General features: G+C 29.4%; 1 long non-coding RNA gene across 1 annotated transcript; it reads left to right on the top strand.

Annotated features, from left to right (window-relative positions):
- Window positions 1-7,414: 7,414 nt before the first annotated feature.
- Window positions 7,415-21,613, top strand: LOC142320326 (uncharacterized). The gene is made up of 4 exons (XR_012755349.1): window positions 7,415-7,559; window positions 18,547-18,694; window positions 20,518-20,741; window positions 21,586-21,613. It is a non-coding gene; the product is annotated as an uncharacterized LOC142320326 (long non-coding RNA).
- The last annotated feature ends 291 nt before the right edge of the window (window positions 21,614-21,904 follow it).

The raw sequence follows: 21,904 nt of genomic DNA, 5'->3' as shown, positions 1-21,904 counted from the left end.
AAATTATACTACATATAAAATTGTCACCCGTACGCTCTTTAATTATCATATATTAAAAAGCAATTTTTTTGGCAGTCGTGGTTTTTTTTTATTTTTAATAGTTATATCTTGTTTGTAAAATTTGTAGCTGCTGTAAAATGTAAGATGGTGATTGCATATTCATATGGTACTGGACAAAAGTCAAACCTCGGATTAAGGAATTTTTCTATATTATGGAAAAGTATTTCTTATAAATTCTTATATATTGTTAACGGCTTAACCTTCAGTTATGAACCTCTCATAAATCTTCAATCTTCAAGTCCAAACTTCTTCAAAAAATTTGTAGAATCAGTCATCCTAAACACAAACTATTACACATAAAAGTTCATGTCTAGGTTAAACCGTACAGGAAATGTTGAACAAAATAGACACTAACACACTTATAAGAATAAAATTTTGTAATTAAGAAAACAAAAAAATTTCTAGAGGAGAAAATTATCGTCATATTTCTACATGTAGGGGGTCATACAAGATTAAGAAATTGAAAAAACCGATGAGTGGCATCAGCGATAATTTACCTCTATTAGTAGCTCTATTATAATAATCGAGATGAATAAATTATAATAATTCCTCGAACATTAAAAAAAAGAACTTAATCACATTTTTCTCATTATATAACACTTCTCATTAATCACAGTTTTCTTCATATAACACAGAAGTGATGAAACTATCGTGCACAGAATGAATTATAATAAACAATTATTATATATTATAATGGATAATAATAGTACCCTGAAGAACCGTTTATACAAAGGTTAAAAATAATAAACTAAGGGCGTATTTAGATTTTTAAGAATTATTACGAAAATAATTAATTAAAAAACATTTTACCTTCAATTACAAAATAAAACTAAAAATAAATTAATTATCAAAACTGTAGTACAAACAGACCAAGATGGAAAGCATAAGATTATATTACACAAATTTTCCATCTGGGATCACCAAGTAAGGTCTAGAGAGTTTGGTATGTACAGAAGTTTTATAAACGACATGTAAGCGTCATAAAAACAATTTTTAAAAGTGATTTTTAAAAATAATTTTTTATTGAATTTTCAATTTTTGACTATAATTTATAAATACAGGTATAGCTTCGTAAAGTGATTTTGTTTTGTCAATTTCTATTAATTAAGTTATATTCACTGAAGATGACTGTTAATTAAATGAAATATGCATTTAAGCATTTATATAAACAGTTATTTTTTTTGAACGTATTCTTAGTTATTGCTAACACCATATATATATATATATATATATATATATATATATATATATATATATATATATATATATATATATTCATAAGATAAGCTATTTTAATTTACAGCTATTTATATAACATTTGTCCTGTTAACATACGAGTATTTATTATCTTATACACACATATTTGTTACACATTCATTGAAGTACGTAATCGCATGCTAACTTGAACTTGACCTGTACTTATATTTTTTTGTTTATTTAATTGAATTATTTTAACTAAAGCGCGCTCGCGCGCGCATACCGTATTTCATTCGCGCGGGTGTGGCGGTACTAGCAGCCACTTTCAATACCTTTTTACCCTTTAAATATTACTCATTTATTTAATTCTACCGCTCACCTGTGACGTTACAACATAGAAGACGACTACAACGGCTGTATGTCAGTGTTACACTAGCGCTGCTTGTAATGAGAGGGTACTAATGATACACTATACTCACTTAGCCGCTAGTTTATTAGAGCTATATATAGAGCTTTTTGGGGGGGTGGATGTGATTTAGCAAAAATGTTTTTTTGGAAATATTACTTTTTAGTTGTTAACAAATACGTCTAAGAAAAATAAGACCTTAATTAGGCGAAATATCGAGATACTGAGGGTGACCTTGCTCTATAGCCTCACCTTCTCGACCTTTAAATTGAAACTTTAATGGCATCAATGCCACATATATAGAAGTATTTTTCCCAAGTTTGGTCAAACTCAGTCGAATATTTCTGGAGATATAACATGCGACACCTAACAACAAACACACACATACCCGGGCGTATAAAAAGTATTGAAAGTGGCCGCTAGTACCGCCACACCCGCGCGGATGAAATACGGAATGCGAGCGCGCGCTTTTGTTTAAATCATTGAATTAAATAAACAAAAAATATTATATACTAACATTTTGAAATAACTCATAAATATAAATTAAAAACAACACTGGATAAGAAAAGAATGAGAAACATAATTCTGTACCATGGTCAGTTTTAAAAAAATACTTATTATTTATTTTAATTGTTTTAAAAAACCGCTCTTATTTATCGGGGAAAAATATTTTCACCGATGAATAAGCTTTTCTTCTTTTCATTAAAAGTTCATTTTCTTTTACAGGATTTCTCATCTAAAAACATAATAAAACGACTTAATTTGAATGAAACGCAGTACATCCATAAGACCCACTGCGATTAGTACCTCTTAATTTTTGCAAGAAAATTGTAGACGGATAGATAGACTCTATGCTGTATTTCATGGCAGACGAGGTATTTTTCATTTATCTTGACATGTTAATTCACAGCACAGCTATTATGTGGCTAAAGATCCTTGCCAGATATTCGCACCCACTTCACGATAAAAAAATTAGTGTATGGTGTGTTCTTTCCGATAATCGTATAGTGGACCCATTACCGTTCTACCAATACAGAAGTCTCCCATACAGTTATCGAAGGATTATACGCCCAGTTATTAAATTCTTAAACAGAGTGTTGCTGTTTCCAACAAGACAGAATATCGCGTCATTATCTAACGATTCACTAGCACACTATCATGTGGCTTTTACAGAAGAATGAACTATCAGCAGAAGACGGTCGCCTTCACGTTTCCCAGACTTATCTAGTTGTGATTTTTTCTTTCAGCTATTTGAAGAATAGTGTTTATTTATGAATCAAATCCCTACAGTTTCGATAAACTGAAGGGGAATATTTAACAAGATATCGACGGCATTATAACAACGTTTTGCCGACAAGGTTTTTGTCAGATGACTCTCAATATGATCACTCGAGCACAAATGTGCATCTCTGTGCAGAACGCTCACTTTGAACATCTTTTGTAAAAATATGGTAAATATATAAAGTTTTGCTAATGTAAATACAGAATTTAATTTAATTTTTAAAATTAAATTAATTTTTTTTATTTCATTCTAAAATATCACATGTTACAACTGCGATTGGTCTGTAGCGCTTCGGTTTTAAGTTGCTCACTTACTTCAGTTGGTCATTTACATTACTAAACATACATACATTTGGAGTAATTCACCTCTAAAAAAAAATCCATTTTCACAACCGGCGCAATTAAATAATGTAGTTTTACCTCAATAGACAATCAATGGCTTAAGATAATGTGGTTAAATATTTGGTTGTTAATACTTCTAAAAGCTTATCAATATAAAACTTTTCTCAGATATGAAAAATAAAATTAATTTCTATTTCAAATTGGTAATGTAGCTATATCTGAATAATCTGTTGATTTATAGATCAGCGTACTTCAATCGTGAACCGAGGTTTGTTAAATAGTATAAGTTATGCAATAAGTTAATGTTTAGCAGTTACAAAGCTATTTTATCCCTTAAATCAACTTTTTTTTCACTTCTTAACTACTTTACTCACAAAATAGTTAATCTATATTTTTGTTTTAGTAAATAATAATATGTCATCATTGTTTATAATTACTGACGTATCATAAATTTTTTTGGAATTATTTCACTTCGATAACCTGAAAATTGTTAATTTCAGTGCCATACAACAATGACATTGTTGACAATTTATAAAATAAAAAAACTTTACGTAGGTAAAATATATTAAGTCGTAGAGATAAAGCAATATAAAATTTACAGATTCGCTACGCTTCTGAAGAAACAAAAGATTATTTTAAAAGCTATAACTCGGTAATATAATAAATACAACACCTTATAATAGATTTGAACTTAGGTAAAACTAACTGTAAATGAAAATAATTTACGTATAACGAACATGTTAATATTAAAATGTAAAAAGATATGCTGTTAATAAATATAAATCATTATAGTTGTAGACTACAAGTTCATGATTATAGTTTGTTTTAACTAGTTACAAACTTCTGTTCTAGCTGTATTTCAAAAACTAAGAACAATAACACTGCATTATAAAAATTATATAATGGAAAATTTTTACACTGAATTTTTTTTTTTTTTTTTTAAATGCCTATCTTTTTTTGCTTTTCAAGTTGATTCTTTGTCAACAATAACTGCTTAATTAATAACGCAAAACCAGATTTATTGTTGCAATTTACATATTCGTAAACGCAATCATAGTCACACGCACACACACAAAACATATTTACATAAAAATATCATTACAGTATGTGATGGTATGTGGGGCATAACAGATACACATTTATTTTTTTTTAAATTAATAAATGAGAAGATTTCAAACAAATTCCTTTAAACAATTAAAAACGAAGAAACCGGTTTATTGCTCAAACGTAAATTCCATGCCAAATTTGTTTGATAGAAAACCCTAAATAGGATTATGAAATTTTTATTTACCTCTTCTTAAACAATTCTTTTTTTTACATATCCTAAAACGATTAGATGTCGTACGTAAATTTCCCAACTGTATTAGCGGGGCTACAATTTTGTAGCTAGTAGATTAATAATTACGAGTATAATACATTTCAGCTAAAACAACTTGATCAACATATAACAGGCAATCAGTAGTTTATTAATAAATCGATTATTACCCATGATTGTGATTATTTTCACCATGTTTAATTTCTATAAATAGTTTTCGACAATTTTTACTTCCTTTGTAAAAGTAAAGGAAATATTGTGATCGCAAAAAATGTTGGTTTTCAGATTTCAACGGAAGTTTCCATCTTGACCATCCATTTTGATAAGTTTCGGCGTGAGGTCTGTACGTACGTGTGTGCGTACGTATGTATCTCGTATATCTCAAAAACTATTAGCCGTAGGATGTTGAAATTTTAGATTTAGGACTGTTATAACATCTAGTTGTTCATCTCCCCTTTTGATTGGAATCGACTGGACCAAAAGTGTCCAAAAAAGCCCAAAATTCAAAAAAATTGGATTTTGAACTTTTTCTTAACTGCAGTAATAAGCTCTCATTGAAAGATTTTCAACGATATACCGTAAGTGGTACTTATTTTCATTGGCTAAAAGTTATAGCCAAATAAAATATTAATTAATGAAATATTTTGATCTTACAAGGGGAAGGCATATCCGTTGAATCCGACTTCATTTTCTTTTTTATTTTCAACTTTTGTTTTAATTTAAATATATTGATTTATTAATACATTTACCTCTGATTGTAAAAAAAAATTATACTAAATAATTATCCAATAATAATAAGTTTTAAAAAAATATGAAAAAATATCTGAAGTTATTAATGAAATAAAATTTTATGTACTTTTCATTAAAAAAAAAATGTGTATGTGTAATTTAATAGACGTAAAATGAAGTCATAATCTATTTTTATAGATTATAAAAATAAGTTTTTATAACTGTATTATCCCTGTATATTTTCTTAAACTGTCGTCATGTAAGTTCGAAATGTCATGAATATTATCTCTTGAAGCGCTTTTAAGGCACACAGTAGTTTGTAATTAAAAAAAAAAATCACTTCAGAGTGAAATAGAAAAACTCATAATTACCGTTTACGAAAATTGTGGAAATATCAAACTAGATATAACATAGTTTTAATATTATATGTCTAACATAATATTAAAATTTTAGTATTATATTTCACTGTACAGTGAAATATGTCTAACTAATATAACATGGAATCAGAAAGGGGTTTAAAAATATATGTTATTATTTTCACAACCGTTAAAAACAAGATCCGTGAAATTAATAAAAAAAAATGTTTACGGAATTTCCTTTAAACTAACTTTTTTAAAGCATAGGTTAAAATAACATTAAATATGCAAGGAACAGTACTGAATGAACAGTTTTTTGGTTCAATTCAGCTCTTTCAAATAACGTACGATTCCGTTAATGGGTGATGTTTCTTTAGGAAGCCTGAGACTGTACTCGGGTAGTCCTTTATCGCCCAGAGCAAAAATATTTTCTACACTCAATAAATCGGCTGATTAACGCAAAATTGTCGATGAGTAATGTGCTATTCTCACTCTAAAAAAAGTACCTTGATCTCCGGAATGATTTACTGTATGTGCTTCGGCCTGAGGTCACTTGAAGCAATTTTCTGGTCTTGGTTTTTTATTTTTTGCTACGGTTCCGAGATCGGCATTTCACAAAGCTGATCCTTAATTTCTTAATCCGCTTAATTTTTCTCTTCTTCCCCAATTTAAATTTTGTGGATGTAAATCAATCCTCAGCTAGATGATGATATCCTTAATTGATGAGCATACATATGAGTTCATACTGATGAGAATGTAGGAACCGACGAAGCCGCAGCGTTCTTTATATGATCTGATGTAGAAATTTGTATACATGTTTAGTTATTCTACGATAAAATTAATGACCGGGTATCGAACAGTTAAATCTGTCAATTTTAATCCTTTGTAAAATACAAATAGAAATGTATAAAGAGCCGGGTCAGTAAAATAAGTAATTGATTATTTTGTTATATGTCATGTATACAGATACCATTCCCGAGCGGTTATAGACAACAAAAAACATGATGTACAAGCTATTTGTATAAATGGTACAGCTATTTTTCAAGAATAATAAGCATTCCTTGAAAGCCTCACTAGGAAGATAAAAAGTAGTTTCCCTTAGTGTTTTCTAAGTGAAATAGAAGGGATATTCAATTGTACAAGTGAAACCTCCACTCTGTTCTCCATAGGGACTGACTGAATGATTATTCGTAGAGTAAGCACATCTGATTGCCGCTACTTGAACATCAGATATTTTACATCCGTCCCATCCATAAGAAAGATTATGATACACACACACACACATATATATATATATATATATAGAGAGAGAGAGAGAGAGAAAGTGTGTGTAAAAGATTGTGTGTCATTAATTACCTTTTTTTTATCAAGCTATTTGTTTATCAACAGTTAATCCGATGAGTATATAACACTCTTATGGGTATTTAGCGAGTAATACTGTAATAAAATAAATTTTAGATCCAAATCCCTGTTAGGCAATGCATTCTTCAAGAAAACCAGTCATAAAAAAAAAAATCATCGAGTATAACATGATTGTAATTGAATTCGTCTTAGTTTATCACTAGCTAAGAATAATATTAATTAAGCATTGGCAGACCATTCACGATTAAAACAATTTAGTTTTATCTAATCTGCGCAGTTTTTATTTGATTGAGTTAATATTGTAGATAAACAAACTAGATAGGTTATCGAATAATAAAAATATTTACTCAAATGTCAATTGGAAACTATACGTAATTAAGTTAAATGAACTGTTTAGCAATGAAATAGTATTTAATTGTGTGCATAGAAAAATATTTTTAATATATTAAAATAATGTTACTCATAAATGAAGGTACCAGTGAGAGTAATAGTTTTAAAGAACTTCCTACCTGTAAGTATAAATAATTTTTGTATTTTTATTTAAGTTTCTTTAGAAAGGTTAAATGTTAAAATAGAAACAGTTTTTCTCGACTTTTATAATATATAACCGAAGATTATGCAATCGGCAATATAATAACAAAAACATGGATTTTTCTCTTAGGTATCCTTTTCAGGTCCTTAAAATTCAGAAGTGTTAATAAAATACTGGTTAGAAAATACCGTATGTCTTCTTGCGCGACTAGCACATTATTTTTCATCTCCATGAATGCTTTATAATCAATAACCATGAAAATTTATTACATGGAGATAAATTGACTTTTCCCACTTAGTAAGACAGCATAAATTGAAGGCAGTTGAACAAAATGGCAATATTTTTAAAAATATTTCTTCAGAAGGCTGTGTCATCAAGGTAGGAAGAGTTTTCAACAATTATCAACGGCGTATAACTAATTTTTAACAATTCAGAAATGTAGTAAGTTTTTGTTTCAAATGGTCAAAAATATAATTTAAGGTCACAAAAATATAATTCTCAACAGATAGCGCACAGAAGTGCATTCTCTCTAAAGATGTGTAATATAATTTATATAAATGATTTTTCATTGAAATTTCTTTAAAAAATTTCATATTTTAATAAATTAAATCATTTTATCGGTAAATTTTTAAAACATCTCGGTACATAAAAGTTTATATGTATAACATACAAATATATTTTATATACTCGTATAATTATAGGTAAAACTAGCCGGTCAGGGTCTGCTTCGCTCACCCTTCCCATCTAACCAGGTAGCTCCGCCCCAGACCGTGTTCGTTATCCTCATGATTGTGAGAATAATACTGACAAATAACAATTACAGCCTGAAGAGCTCTCTTTCCTCCAACATTTTCCTCGTTCTCACTTCAAATATTTCACAGGACCAAGATACTTTTATTCTTCGAATAACAAGAAATATTACTTCTCTTTCTTGAAAGCATATATTTTTTAGTTTTGACAACCCAATATCGACAGCCAAAATAAACAATAAAACCCATAAAAGTTCGCTAAATGACCTAATTTAAGTTAATTACAATAATAATAATAATAAACTAATAAAATATTTAAAATATTAAATAGTAGGTAAGATTATTAGGTTACATGATTAGTTAGATGATTAGTATATAGATCTGAACTCGGAGATCTTTTTTCTTTTACCATAATAACAGAAATATAATGAAGTAAAAGGTTTAATTTTTTTCTTTAATGAATATCTTTAATATCTTAATCCCCATCAGGAAAGTCGTGATAATTCTATCTGGAGGTAATGACCAAGCCTCTTAACCAGCGATCCCCAACTTTTCATTGCCACGAACCGCTTATAGCCCATTCTGTGTTCTTAAAGATTCTCTAAACCAGTGTTTCCGCGGACCGGCGGCGGTCCGCGAAAAATTAAAAATTTGTAATGTCCTTTCTAAAGTTATTTAAACCTCTCAACTATTTTCTATAAACGTATTAACTTAAATAAATAAACAACGTGTATACATCAAAAGAGAACATATTAATTATACAGCCTAATTTGAAATAATTAAATATTTTACATGTTCTTGATTCAACAATACTTTCAATGAATCACACCGCTACGCTGCTACCACATTCGAAGGAGTTCGGGCGCTGCATGCGACAATTATATAGGCAAAGTGCGCAGGCCTCGAAAAACGAATGAATCCAAGTTCCTAGCAGTCTCTTTCTCTTTGGTCAGTATTACCTAAGCTCTGCCGACGACACGTTGTAAGAAATCTTATTTTATCGTTCTCGTGTCTATTTTTTTGTAGTTTTGTGTTAAGCAAATATTTTGTTGATACAATTTTAAAACCACCGGAGTGGAGAAAAAAGTTCAGACAGCAAAATCTTTTAAACATTTTTTTATGTAGTTATAGACAAGGATAATATTCCAGAGAAAGGTAATGCTGGCGCCGAAAGTATGCCAAATACTAGTGCTGTAAGTTAAAAACAAACAAAAAAAAAGAAATATGTTGATATTTCAGAATGTACAGTATAAACGAAAAAGAAAAAATGAGACTTTGTTAGACACTACGATAAAAATTATTTAAAGCTGATTTTGTTGTAGCACCTGGCAGTGAAGTATCGCCAAGACCTTTGTGTGTAAGTCTTTCAAATGATGCTATGAAACCGTCCAAACTGACTCGTCATTTACGTTCGAAGCATAGAGACTACACTGTTAAGCCACTGAATCTTTTTGTACGATTACTTAACCAGATGTCATCTCAAAAGCATCACATAAAAACGATGACGACTAGTAAAAAATCTCTGCTTTATGCATCTTATTTCGTTACTTTTACAAGAAATTTTAGGTCTTCAAGCAGCTAAAAAACTAGAAGCTATACCGCTTTCGAATAACACTGTAATGAGAAGAATTGCTGACATGACTACCGACATAAAAATGCAAGTTATAGAGGGAATCAAAATCGAAATGTTTTGCGATTCAACTTGATGAATTAACTGACGTGAGTATGATATCTTACTTTGCTTCGTGAGATACAGTGACTATAAAGACTTACGGGAATAACTTCTATGTTGCCTTGACTTACCTCGACGAACCACTAGTTCAAGGATCATTTACCTCATTTACTCATTTTACCTTAATGAGTATTTTCAAACTTAGAGCTTAGACTGGAACAAATGCGTTGGAGTGTGTACAGACGAGGCTGCTAGCAAGACTGGCTGTCAATCAAGAGTAGTTACAAAAATAAAAGAAGTTGTGCCCCCAGAAGCTTTGTTTACTCATTGCATGATCCACTGGGAACAACTAGCAGCAAAGAAGCTTTCCTCTGAATTAAATATAGTAATGAATGATGCGGTGAAGATAAATAACGAACCAGACCTTAGTCTTCGTGACAAGGAAAAACTGATCGACTTCTGATGTTACAATTGTGTTCAGACATAAGATAAATAACGAAATTCGTAGTTGAGCTTCGAATTCCAGGCTATTTACAACTGTGTAAGAGTATGACTCAAACCACCAACATCTTTTACTTCATGGAGAAATTAGGTGGTTCTCAAGAGGAATAGTTCTTGCACGTCTTTTCGAACTGGGGGAAGAAGTGAGCAGTTCCTACTGGAGCGAAAATCTGACCTAGTCGATAATTTGTTGAATGAGGAATGGCTGGCTAAGCTTGCGTATATGGCCGACATACTTGCCTTCTTAACGAACTTAATATTTCTTTTCAGGGATCTTGTACGAATATTTTTACACTTAGAAATAAAATGGAGACGTTCAAAAAGAAACTGGCTCTTTGGGATAGTTGAGTACAAGAGAAAGATGTATAAGTGTTTCCACTTTTCGGAGATTCTTGATTTCTGCTGACATCATATTCAACATAATAAACCAACATTTAGAGGCGATAGCTGAAAACTTGAATTACTATTTCCCTGAAACTGAAGATCCGCCTAAAGGTAACCTCTGGATTAATAATCCTTTTTTGGAAGATGTAAATTCATGTGCACTTGATGTTCGTGACAAGGAAAAACTTGATCTTCGTGACAAGGATTGTCTTCTGATGTTACTATTGTGTCCAGACATAAAATTCAATCATTGCCTCAATTCTAGATTTCTCTAGATAATGAATATCGATATCTCTGTTATAAAGCTATCAAATTGTTGGTCGTTTTTTCGACTTCCTATTTATGTGAAAAAACTTTTTCAGCTACGTCAGTAATAAAAACCAAACAATGAAATCGACTGGATGTTAATGCAGCGTTTCATCTCTCAGAAACAAATCTGCAGCTACATATATCAAATTTATTAAAAAATAAGCAGCAGCTTATTTAATAATAATAAGCAGCAACACTAAATTTAATAAATGTTTAAACCTGTTTACATATTATTTTTTTTATTTTTGACTGACGCTGATCCATGAAATATTTTTCCTATTTTCGCCGATCGGCAGGTAAAAGGTTGGGAAACACTGCTCTAAACGTTTTTCCTAATTAACGTTGGTCAGCTATTAAGCTGATCCTCATTAAATATTTGAATAATACAACGAATTAAACCTTTCAAGAAGCGATAGTGAAATAAAATTTCAATTTTAGGTTGTAAATGTCTGAAAACTTATTATAAAAATAAACATAATTTTACATAATGTTACACTGAAAACCCGTTTTTCAGGCTTAGTCAATGAGTCGGTTGATGTTTTTCAGATGCCAGTTTTCCGTAATCTGGTTCACTTGTCGATACTCGAAGTGGCAAATCTGGTTCTACATTAAGTTTATTTATTTCTATACTTGTTTTTCAAGAAGACTAGAGCAGAAAATGAACCTTCATACGTGTATGTTGATGCAAGTGGCAGTAAATGTTGCAATCCAGACCGGGAAACACCTGGGTACATCAGTCGTGGGTCATAGTTGAAAATACAATTTTCAAACTGGAATCACATGATAATTAATAGCTCTTTTTCTACTTTGACAAGAAGAGTACTTTCTGTCTCCATGAAGAGGTAATTTTCATCCAGTTATTATTTCCACTGCAGGAAGTAAAATAATGCCTTAATTTCAATGTCAGTGACTCAAGATGTCCTTTTATATTTTTTAATAATATCGGACAAGAATTGATCATCATTTGTTTCAAGAAAGTCACTGAAAGAGGGTAACGAATCGAATTCCTGATTAGCAACTCGGCGTGACCATAAGTTTAATTTATTTATTGTATTTCTTTATTGTTTACTGTTTTCTTTAACACTGTTGAAGACGAACTCTGAAAGCTGAAACTTAGAGCATTTACAAAGCTGTTCAAATCTGGAGCTAAGAAGAAAAATTCACACCTCGTCAAGTAGTTGAACCTAGCTGTGTTTACACTTTACCTCATGGTAATCAGTGCACCTCTAAATGAAGCAGCAAATTTTCATGTTCACATCCCATTTCTTGACATAGTACGATAAAGATACGAGAATTTTAGAGGCCCAGATATAATTAAATTTATTATTTTTACTGCATTATCAAGAATGAATTTCATATAAGTAGGCATAGCACCTGAGGCCAATGGTTCACAATGAATACTAGAGTGAATCAACTTCGCAGATGGCGCAATGGAATTAATGCACGCCAGAAGTCCCTTAAACTTTCCTACAGTAGCCCTAGCAGTACCTATGCACATCCCAACACATTTATTCCATTGCCTTCAATAACGTACTCCAGTACCCGCTGTAATGTCAGCGAGTTTTAAAATGTAATATATCCGAAAGGCGTCAACATGTGATTTAGTTATGACGAAGCTAAGAAATGTAGATAAATGATTTTAGTACAGTAATTAACGAACGCGATAATGAATTTCATTCAGTTTTGTCAAATATTAAGACAATTTATGACTTTTTAAAGAAGTTCAAGTAAAACAATTGTACAGCAGAAAATCTGTTAGATGTCGCGCATAAAATGTTGTTAAAAAAGGTCTTGTAGATGACCATTCAGACTGTAGTTTTTGTAATAGATGTAAAATGAGTCAAACAAAGAAATCCTAACCTATTTTTAGTATTTTCTGGAATGATATAACAATCTTTAATTATCTAGCCATATTAATGGCCAAAGTTATACTTATATATAATTTGTATAGTGTTCCCAGAAGTTTCTGTTGTGCTTTACAGGCTTTCTCCCAAACAAAACAATATAAAGGTTTATATATATATAAATATAGGTCTAAAAACCTCTTGTTTTTAAGTTAGGACTAGCAAAAATTTTGACCAGATTTTCGCTCTAAAAGTCAAATAATACTACACTGAAACTAACACAAACTAAAGTGCACGTAGATAAAATGAGTCAAACAAAGAAATCCTAACCTATTTTTAGTATTTTCTGGAATGATATAACAATCTTTAATTATCTAGCCATATTAATGGCCAAAGTTATACTTATATATAATTTGTATAGTGTTCCCAGAAGTTTCTGTTGTGCTTTACAGGCTTTCTCCCAAACAAAACAATAAAAAGGTTTATATATATAAATATAGGTCTAAAAACCTCTTGTTTTTACGTTAGGACTAGCAAATATTTTGACCAGATTTTCGCTCTAAAACTCAAATAATACTACACTGAAACTAACACAAACTAAAGTGCAAAACATTAGCGGTTTTGTATTAATCAATCATAAATTAAATATTGAAAAAAATGGCCCCAGGACTGTACCTTCAGTAGATTTTGAAAAATTGTTGTAAGCCCCAGACACGTAGAGTTGAAAACAAAATTTGATACAAATTTATTTTCTTAAATAAGTAACAACAAAATAAAACTTTAAGACAGAGTTAGTCTTTAATTCTAATTGAATTCTAAGAAATGTTTATAAATTAAAAAAAATCAAACAATAAAAATCCATTTTCACTGAAAACCAAAGAACAAAAATTCTGAAAATCTTGTACTACAAATTATGAGTTAAAAGGTAGGCCTACATCTTTCAAAATAATTTTATAACAAAGCCAAATTATTATTTAATGTACCATTAATTTATCTTGCAGTAGAAATTGCAGCGGAAATATTGAATGTCGCCAGGACCACCCTAGTTTTTGCGTGGCCCGGGGAAAATCTGAAGTTACACGGCCCTTCCTAAAAATAAACTAAGTATTAGTAAAAAAAAAAAAAAAAACTAATAAGTAAAATAATTAACTTTTCAAAAATTTATTTAAACAAAATTGCGGAAATTATAAAACAAAAAGTGTAAAAAAAATCTTTTTTTAAGATTATATGTTTGTTTTTATTTATTTTTATCTTCATTTTTTTAATTAACCTTTCGTACTATTTTATGAAATATTAATTTTCCGAGCTTTTATTTCAGCAAAATCTTTTATTAAATCATCGCAATTTAATTTTTCACATATTTCGTGCTCAATATATAAAAGTGTGAATTTTTAATCGTTCCTGTAACATTATTGTCCGTAAAAAATGTTTAATTAGTTTTAATTTTAAAAAACTTTGTTCTGCTGATGCTGTTGAAATCGGAATTGTTAATAATATTCTTAAAGTAATGGCCAGATTTGGAAAAGAGTCGTGCATATTTTTCAGCGTATTCAAGCACTGCACTGGTGTTGCATTTTCAATATTAGTACAAATCGAACAAAATATTTTAATTTCTTCATATAAATATGCTCCATTAAATCACATTATCATCTTGCCTTAATCTTAAATCTAAATCTACCCGAAACCTTTTAAGTTAGTCGTCTTCCATTGTTCGTAATAGTGGAATATTGTAAAGAAACCCGAAAATATTAATTTAATATGATTTTCAATTTGTTCAACTTTCTTGTAATGAAGATATGACTTGATCTATTATTGCTAAGAAATAATTTCTGTAGAAGTTTCTTTCTGGATCATTTACACTTTTATTTGCTTTCGCTTCTTCATAATTAAATAAACGTGTACGTTTTCTTATTCTTACGGTTTTTAATTGGTTTGAAATATTAGTTTTTCACAAATATTATTTGCTTCCATTTTAGATTTTATAAAACCATTATCTTAAAATTCTTTAAAAAATCCATCAACCCTTTTAAAAGCTTAATTACTAAACTTAAATCACAATTAAGTTTTTGTATAGTCTTACTTTCTGTATTGACTGTCAATAATAATTCATACCAAATAACAGCAGATAAAACAAATTCAAAATTAATTGCATGCTCAAGTAAGGAATCTGTTTCACTTTTAACATTAGAATCCTCTGTCACGTCATTTAATTGTTCTAATGCTGTTATAATTTTGTCTAAATCAAATCTTACTGTCTTCACAGAATTTATTAGACATTCCCAACGTGTATCTGATATCAGTTTTAAAGCTGAATTTGTTAAATGTTTCATTAAAACATACCTACCTATGAGAAGACGTGGAAAATAGTGTATGCAGTCTTGAAAGTGTTCCAAAAAATGTCGTAGCCGTAGGAACCGAGGAAGCCTCACTTATCACTTATTAATAATTTAAATTACGCGCAGAACTTGACACAAAAAAAAATGCTGTCGGATTTTTTTTCAAAATGTTTGTTTGCACGCCTTTTCTCTTGCCTACCATGTTAACCCCATTGTCATAAGCTTAACGGTATTTGAACGGTAATCGTTCAAATAAATATTTAAAGTTTTAAGTTGTTTACATTATTCCTTTGATAAATCAAACGCTGTACGTTTCGGCATAGGAGAAAACCCGATAAAATAATCATTAATTTCAACTTCGTTTCGTTCTTGTTCGTCAGGCATTTCTACAATTCGAACAATGAGAGTAAATTGTTCAATACGACTTTTATAGATAGTACAGTCTAACTGTACTGCATAATATTTACTTTCATTTATTTTTTTTATTGTTTAATTTTTAACTTTGTTTGCCAACAGATTAATTATTTCATTTTGAATTTTGCAACCTAAATAATGATCGTTTGTTTCTTTATCTTTGATACATCTTATATGTTCTGCCACTCTTGCATCGAATTTGAAATTAATTCATTTAAACCTAAAAATTTACCATTATTTTTTTGGAAAAATTCGTTCCAGGAAGTGCATCGTTGATTTTAACTAAAAATTGTATACAAAATATAATCCTTCTAAGAACTTCACGCCAATGTTCTGCATCTGAATTTAATTGTCTTTGATGAAAATCGTCAATTGTTTATTATTTTTGCAACCTGTTTTTTAGCTCCATAAAATCTTTAAGTGATTTTCTGTGTGGCAACGATAATTCATGTTCATTTAAGCGAGTTCCAAGGTGCTTCCAATCAGAAACACCTTCAGTTACTAATGCTAAAGATGATCTTGACAATTGGTTAGGGCATAAATAGCAATAAAAACAAAATACATTATCTTTTAGTTTTGAATAGAGAAGCCAGTTTCTGCAATATTTTTCTCCATTTAAATGTACTTTTGTATAATAAGATACATTCAATATTCTACCTTGTTCATAAATGGGAAAATCGTAATTTGTTACTTGAACAATGTTTTTATTAATAATCTGATTTTCTCAGAAGGGTGTGATGGCCATATTCTAGAATCGTCTTCCAATACGGTTAATTCTTTAGTTTCCTAGTTTGCGCTAAGAAAAAAATCTTCTTGACTTTCTTCTTCATTTATTGCTCAATCTTCATTCAATAATGAAGGTAATTCTTTGTATGTAATTTGTAACTCTTCTTTATTTTGTATACTAGTGCTAGCTACAGCCAGATTGTTTTCTTCGTTATCAGCTTGAAAATATTTTAAAAGACTAATTTTTTGACGACTTTCTAAATCTTTTTTGATTTTTGACACATTTTCTTTTCTGGTTACCACTTAAATAATTTCTATTTTTATTATGATCTCTACTCGTACTCATTGCCAATGTTCTAAATCCTAGAAAATATATTTTCTATTTTTAATGAATATTGTAACACTATATTAACCCTTCTCTAATCACCATATTTCAAAAAAATGTACTTACTAACCTAATTAATTGTTTTAAGAATATTTAATGTGGCTCCCCAGGCTCCATCTCACTGTTTTATAAAAAGCACTATAACTATTTTTTCACTAAGTATTTCACGTTACGAACTCACATACCTTCAAAACACATCATCAACATTCAAAATAAACACAAAAACTCAAATATACCACACAAAAAATCAAAAACACCAGCAGCCTACAGGAGGTACCTCTTCTTGCTAGTAGTTGTCCTGTACTATGCTAACTACACCAACCTGACTTGGTGCCTAATTTTGTTGGTAGGTTACATACTACCCACTTACAATTTATATTATAAAAACTAATTTTTCCTTTATTATTAGTTTATGATTATTTTTAAGGTAATTATTCTTTTATAAAAAAAAACTACTAATAGAACACTAATAAAAACAAATGTATTTGAATGTATACATTAAACAGTTATTCTTTTTGTTGATCATAAAATCAATTAGTAGCAAATTTATAATGAGAAATCAAGATTTATGAGATTTTTCCAGTGTACCTTACAATTATATTTTAAAATTAAGTTTTGCATTCAAATACAAGTTGTTACATTTTAATTATAAAACATTATTATGCTGCATCCTCTTAAGCGTGGGGTCCGGGGCGGGTGTTCCAGTTGCCTGGCCCTAGGGGCGGTTCTGAATGTTGCTTTTGGCAATTCTTCTATGAATAATAAGTTACTATTGTCAATATAAACTTTCTTGAATTTATTTATTAATTTTAAATAAAAGACTAACAGTTAAACTATTTATTAATCACAATTAATAAGAAGTCCATGTTTACCTATAACTCAATCAATACAGCCTTAACATGTTAATAAGCAGTTTAACATATGTTATAATCAGTTCATGCATGTTTACAATTTGTAAATATAAGTTTAATAAATTGCCTAATAAAAAATAACTAACCAATTTGAAGATCTCTATCAGTCCTTAAATCAACATTGCTATCAATTCCTATTTATAACTTATAAAAAAGAATTTTTTTTAAATTATTGAAGGTGACCGAACATCTTATTTTGAACATAAAATAACAAACATGAAAATAATTTAGAAATAGTTGAGTGTCAACAAAAATTGACTAGAGAAATTTAAAAAAATAATTATATTAGAAAATTTAGTTTCAAACATGAAAAATGATGAGTCATAAACAGTTTTTGAACACATCATGTTGATAAAATATTGAGAGATTTCCAAATTATTTTACAGGATCTCTAACTGGAAAAATTATAACTGCCAGTATATAATCAGATGAAAAATCTTTTTTCCCTTCATTTTATCTTTTTTTGTTTGCTTTTTCTACAATAGATATTATAACCACATTAATAGTTTTAACATTTTTTTTTTTAATAAGATATAATGGAGATTCAAAAGTGAAATTAGTCAAAGGACCAAAGAGTCTCTTCATTGTCACTTTCATTTTATTAACAAAAGAAATAATCATTTATTAATACTGACACCAATTACAATGAAAAAAAAGTAAATAATAATTGTAAAATCATTTTTTAAAGACCTTTTTGTGTCAATATTTGTGATTTATGTTATTTATTTTCATCAGATTCAGCTACTGTAAATGACGGGAAAGAAAAATATGTGACTTCATGATGGCAAAATTATTATTTCTATTGCTTATGAATTGTAATGTATATATTGTATTAAATGCTGCTCTACATATGCCAATATTTTGTAAACCACATTATTCTTCAGTAAGTTAATAATAATAATAATAATAATAATATTTATTAATAATCACTCTACTCTAGATTATAATAAACGGATTTACACTTTAAATAGGAATTTTCTTTGCCAAAGTTTATAGACCACATTAATACATTTTTCCAAAAATCAATAATCTTTTACATTAAATATATCTTCAATAATCTGATTTAAATATTTAAAAATTTAAATGTCTTTCCTAACAGTTTTTACTCTCTACAATTCCTCCACTACCACATTAATTAAAAGTATATACCTACCTGCTGACATAATTGACATTTAAAAAAGATTCTTCTACAAACCTACCACTTGTTTGTCTTAAAATTATTTTATTTCAAACTTTATTGACTCACCTAATTTTTCAACATTATTCTGTAACAGTATGTTTCAAAAGTTCCTATTGGCATCTTAATATATTAGATGTAATAACCAAACAGTTGTTGGCCACCTGCTACAAGCTGCTCCCAAAAATGATATAGCCTGGCTCAAAAATTAAACTCGTCAGGCTTATAAGGAAAATTAAGGATCACAATAGTCTTCTATTATTTTCTTTACAAACCAAAAATAGTATCACACCTCAGCATGCTCAGCCCAAAAAAATGCAGGTGTTATTAAGTCCTACATGCAGCACATTCAGTCTGTTCACTACAAAGAACAGCTGTATAATGAACATCATTACTTGCAGAGAGACTATCACTGATCAGTGCTTTAAATATGTCACACTCATAAAAAAGTATAAAATAAAAAAAATCATGTATCTCTTTCTGTTGAGAGAAAACAAATTACATAGATTCCCTTCATCTGGTAGGGGATCCATACCATTCTTCAACAAACTAAATTAGAAAATATTATTTAAAACTCACAATAAACACCTTTGTCCAAAACATTCAGCATAACAAATAAAACCTCATTGAATATATTATTACCTTAACTATTATAATGAACAAACAGGTATGTTATGATTTAAAGAACAAACAAAAGTATACTTATAAACCACAACATATAATCAAACCTAAAAAAAGTCATACGAGGTTTGTTGTGTCAAATGTGAAGGTTCAGATTATTGTGTTCTTTGATTTCAATAGCTTATAGTATCATGAGTTCTTGCCACCAGGTCAAGTGGTCAGTAAGGAGTACTACCTGAATGTTCTATGCTGTTTACATGAAACACTCTGAAGAAACAGCTAGATTTGTGGCAAAACAATTTATGGCAATTGCACAGCGATAATGCACCTTTTCATACTTCACTACTTTTTGATTAATTTTTGGCCAGAAACAACACCATTATGAAATCTCAGCCTCCATATTCCCCTGTGACTATTTCCTACCATCAACAGTTGAAAAGAACCATAAAAGAATGACGCTTTGCCATATTGAAGATATAAAGACAGAATCGCTGAAGGAGCTAAAAGCCATACTGAAAATTGGGTTCCCTAGATGCTTAGAAGATTGAAAAAAGCACTGGCAGAAATGTATTGTATCTACAAGAGAGTACTTTGAAGATGACAAAATAAATAAAGACTTTTTGAAAAAACTAAAATTCTGCGTATTTTTGATCAAACTTTGTACAAATATCAATGAAGGCTTAAATTCAAAGATCTTGCATACTGAACATAAAAATGAAAACTTAGTTTATTAGAATAATTTAAAATACACAAATAGATTCAATCAGCTATTGATCATGCTCCCCATGATTTTTAATTTCATAACATAATTACAAAGTTCAAAAGCTCCCTAAATTATCTAACCATTAATTTAAATGATTTACTGTTAAATGCTAATAAACTATGACAATAATCTGTTAACATTTCAGTGCTGGTTTACATTTCAATGTTGTTCACCATTTGTGTGTCGGCCATTTTATGAATTAGTTGATGTAGTAATAAATGACAATACATCAACATGTGCTAATGCCACAACTGAAGATTTGGGTATCTACATATGGTGATAATATTCAGAACTGTTATATAACATATAAAATGCATATTTAAATGAAAGACATACCATTTGAAATAAAAAGAACATCTAGTAAAACAGGTAAATGAAATTTCAGTAAACATTTTTTATCATGTTAAAAAGTTTTTTTTTTTTTTTTTTAACTGACTTCTATTCTGAATAAAATAAGCAGAATTTTGTTTTCATAAGCACTAATGAAAGAACTAAGTGCATATTAGCTTCAAAAATATCATCTGAAAGAATAATTCCACTAGAATGATAATTCTAATTAGAATAAAGAATATTAATCTTTTTTTAATTCAATTTAACTGTAGCAAAAGTAGTTTAGTAGCAAGTTAAATAAAGCACTGCATAATGTCTCTTATCTGACGGACTGTTATCATGTCATTTGAACAAAAACAAGAAAAACGTTGGTCCGTAAAATACAAAGGCATGGGATGACATTAGATTAGATTCATAAAAGGCAGGAAATGCAGGAGGATTGGTATTACTTAATAAGGTCCTGCAGCTGGCCAGTTTGGCTAATGTTGCAATTCTCAAATAAAAACAGAACCCTCAGACAGTACCAGGAATAGTCACCAATTCACTGACTCCAGTAAATAAACAGCTACCCTAAGGGTCTTAGAGATGCCAGCATGAATTCAGAGCAGAGATGGGCAGTGACTAACAAAACTCCCATGAAATATGTCCTTTGATTGATTAAAAATTAATATATATAAAATGTGGTAAATAAAGAAATTAAACAATCTTTGAAAAAATAATAATAACCTAATGCTGTTGTAATGTTTCCTTTAAAAGGATGTAAAGTAGATATGTAAAATAAAATAACATAAAGTAGTGGTCAAAGCCAGATTTAATATAGTGATTTCTTTTATAGATAATAACAGTTAAACAATATTAGGTACTGTTTCATTGCATGTTGTAGGTGTTTATTACTAATTGCTACAATTATAAATTTTTTGATCATGAAAAATCAAGATGAACAGTTTTTAAAAATATAAAAACTATTAAAAACTCAAATATAAAATTATGTGGAAACTGTATTTCCCAAAAAAATAAATCTTTTCAGACTTGTCTAAGCAGCACCTTCCCATTGGAATTACCAGTGGTTTGTTGTAAAATATATCTGCCTCAAAGTGATTAGGAAAACCTTTTTTTAGCACATGTAGTTGAATAATATGTTTGATTTATGTGATTTTGTTCATTTGTTAAATTGTAACAACCAAATTTATATGTTTATTAAA

The sequence above is a fragment of the Lycorma delicatula genome, chromosome 2 (genome assembly GCF_047948215.1).
Source record: "Lycorma delicatula isolate Av1 chromosome 2, ASM4794821v1, whole genome shotgun sequence".
NCBI classification, from domain to species: Eukaryota; Metazoa; Arthropoda; class Insecta; order Hemiptera; family Fulgoridae; genus Lycorma; species Lycorma delicatula.
Note: the sequence above shows the minus strand (reverse complement) of the source record. Positions and strands in the feature narration are given on the sequence as shown.